Here is a 3,118-nt window from a genome sequence, read left to right on the forward strand (position 1 = left end):
CGGGGGCGAGAGGGCGGGACGGGCGCGGGGGAGGAGGAGTTGGGGAGCGGGCTGGGGGACGGACACGGCCTGGGTGCTGCGGCCGGGCCGGCGGCGGAGGGCAGTGGGGTGTCATCGGGGTGTCAGACGAGCTCGGTGTCGCCGCGCCCCCTCCCTTTGTCCCCGGGCGGGCGGCCGAGCTGGCCCGGCCCGGCCCCGCCGAGGGGCCCCGCATGCGCGGGGCCGCACAATGCGGCTCCATGTGTGCGCTGCCACACTTAAAGGGAAACGAGCCGGCAGCGCTCCCTTCCTCCCTCCCCCACTTGCACATGTTCGCCGCATCCTCTGCCTGCTGGGCCGGGATACGGCGATCCATTCGAGGAAGCGCACGGGTCTGCGGGGTACCTTGCGAGAATCGGGTCGCCTTTTTGGTCTCTTACGTAAAAACTGCTTTATACCCAGTTAAGGAAATGTGTGCCAGGTGTACTTAAACTCAGGCAATTACAGCACTGGCTGGAGTTGGCCGAGTAGCCATACAAAGGGACAGGGTCACTGGGTGGCACAGGAATTCCCGGAGGAGGATTTTGGCCCGAAACTTCAGTTAATGTCGTTGGAAGCCTTAGGGTGGAAAGCAGCATTGTTAGCAGTAAGGAGATGAGGTTGCATAACCGAGTATAGCGAGCTGGATGATGTGTTTGTGCATCTCCAGCACTGTTTTCTGGATTTGGATGGTGATCAGTTTGAGAAACTTCAATATTGCTAACTACTAGCACAGAACGTTTTATCCCTTTAAGGTACAGGTCTTAAAAAAACCCCAACAAATCTTGTACTGTGGCTAAAAATCGAATACTGTGGTCTTAGTCCTGAACATCAGCATGCACCTGTTAATGCCCTGGTAACTGCTGAAATTATTAGTGACACTCAGTGAGGTGTCTGCACGTTCAGATAAGCTAATAATGCCTCGGTATGGGCTTACTGCACGAGCTCCAGACTGGATGTGATGTGAAGCTTCTCTCTCCTATATATGATCCCTAAAGGGAAACAGTGTGGAATAGTTGCTTTCTAACTTGATAATAAAAAGCATTTGGTAACCTAGAGTAGTTGTTCAGCTGTCTGGAATTTCTCTTTTAGTCTAGTAATTGTGCTCCACAAAAGAAATTTGGACATTTGGTTGAAGTCTCTTAATAGTAAGTATGCAGCTTCTGTGGTGGTTTGGTGTTTATTTATTTTTTTTTTTTTTTTTTTTTTTTTGGTCTTGTGAGGTCTTAAGGCTTTGTATAAGCACAGACTGGTTGGATATGTAAGTACATTTGTGAACTACTAGATCTAGGGGTTAACTTCTGTTTAACTTTCTGCTCAGTCTTATCTGAAGGTTTTATGTGTACTGGTAAAAACTGGGGAGCTTTTCTAGTTGCCCCTATTACTGATTCAGCTGTACTTACTGCAGCCATTTTCTTGCATCATGCAGTTATTCTGGGGGTTTTGTTTTAAGTAATATCAATACCTTTGGTATCCCTTTACATGTACTAAAAGAAATTGAAACCATATTAAAAGTGACTTTGAGTGTGCATGAAGTATGGTGAGCGTTGAAGAAGAGTCTTGAACTCTTCAAAAGTCTTATGTGGAATAACTGACCTGAGAAAGTTACCATGTATGGAAGAAACTATTTTCTATGTGACATCTGAACTCAGCTGGCACTGGACTGACACTGGTTTTTCTGGTGTCAGGCTGCCTGAAGTCTTAGAGGCTGAGCTTCGTGATTTTCCTTCCCTACTGCTGACTGTCTTCCAAGTCTCACCTGCTCCAACGTGTCCCTTTGTTAATACCCACATTGTTTCTTCTACCTCAAACCAAAAGCCACTACTCTGGTGGTATTTTCCCCAGTGGGACTGATACTCAGTCTCTCTGCTCCATGCAGTTTTTGCCTGTATCAGGTGTGGTGAGTCATGGACTTGTACCTGGTGGTTGGGTTTTGGAGAACAGTAAAAGGACAGTTGATGAGTTATGTGCTCTAAGCTAGTTTAAATTGCTGTAGATCATTCAGTTGTGCTTTGATAAGGACAGATCTGAGATTGAAGCAAGACATCCAGAAATGAAGGGAGGTTGAAGTGAGAATCTGAAACCTATACAATGGTGGAACAGTAGACGAGTATAAAAATTCTTTAATGGTGAGACCCTGGATATTTCTTTTTAATGCCTAGAAGAAAAAACAGTGCAGGAGAAGGGAGAAATTTAAACAGTAGTTCTCAGAGTGGCTACTTGTTTGGTTCCCCATATGCTTTGGTTCTTAATTATGGGGAAAGAAGGTGCCTGGCATGGAGCAGTTTAATGAGCTGTTTTAATTCCTGAGTCCTTTGTCAAAGTATAGGTCAACTGATGAGGCTGCTGGTTGTCAGTGAGATGTAAAACAGTGGGCCTTACTAAACAGAGCAAAACTTGACAACACAAGCTGAAGTTGCTCCAGTGAGTGTATGTAGACAGACTTCTATATTTTTTTTTTTTTTGAAAGCAAGCTGGCTTGTAACTTGAGCAGTGAGCTGGTACCACAGCACCATGTACAACATGCTTGTGTGCTTCAGTGGCATGTTCTGGATGCTGATAATGCTCAGAGAGAAGGGACATTCAATGACAGTCACAAAATATAATTTCAAGTTACATGTGGGTTATTTTTTAATCTCCCAATTTCTGTGTGGCTTCACAGTGCCTTTGCTAATGAAATACTGGGCTGGATACCCCAGGGACTAAGTGTAGTAGCTGTTTTTATATTGACATGTGCTTGCCCTCATTTAGGCACAAGAACAATTCAAAGTAGTAAGAACTTTGAGTAGTTTTTATGGGTTTGGATTTTTTGAGGTTTTTTTAAGTCTTAAGGAAGTGATGATTTGGGATCTCTTAATATCAAAGCCATTTAAAAAGGGTGGTCTAACTAGAGCTGGAGGATCAGATGTCTATGGATATCTGTCAAATTAAATGTGGTTCCCTCTCAAATGAACTTAATTGTAAGCTGTAGCAGCTTCTGGAAATATCTTAAAATTCAAACATATTTGTGCTTACATTTTTGGTTGGTGCTGTTTGGGTTTTTTGCTGGGTGGGTTTTTTTTTTGTTTGTTTATTTTGGGGGGGGTATTTTTGATTTTGG

The 3,118-nt window shown here is 44.3% G+C and overlaps 1 protein-coding gene across 2 annotated transcripts in view; it reads left to right on the plus strand.

The window, feature by feature from the left end:
- UBE2G1 (ubiquitin conjugating enzyme E2 G1) overlaps nucleotides 1-3,118 on the plus strand; it is a 25,709-nt gene that overhangs the window by 1,140 nt on the left and 21,451 nt on the right. The window lies entirely within an intron of this gene.

Source organism: Pyrgilauda ruficollis, unplaced genomic scaffold, assembly GCF_017590135.1.
Source record: "Pyrgilauda ruficollis isolate IOZ18807 unplaced genomic scaffold, ASM1759013v1 scaffold168, whole genome shotgun sequence".
Lineage (NCBI taxonomy): Eukaryota > Metazoa > Chordata > Aves > Passeriformes > Passeridae > Pyrgilauda > Pyrgilauda ruficollis.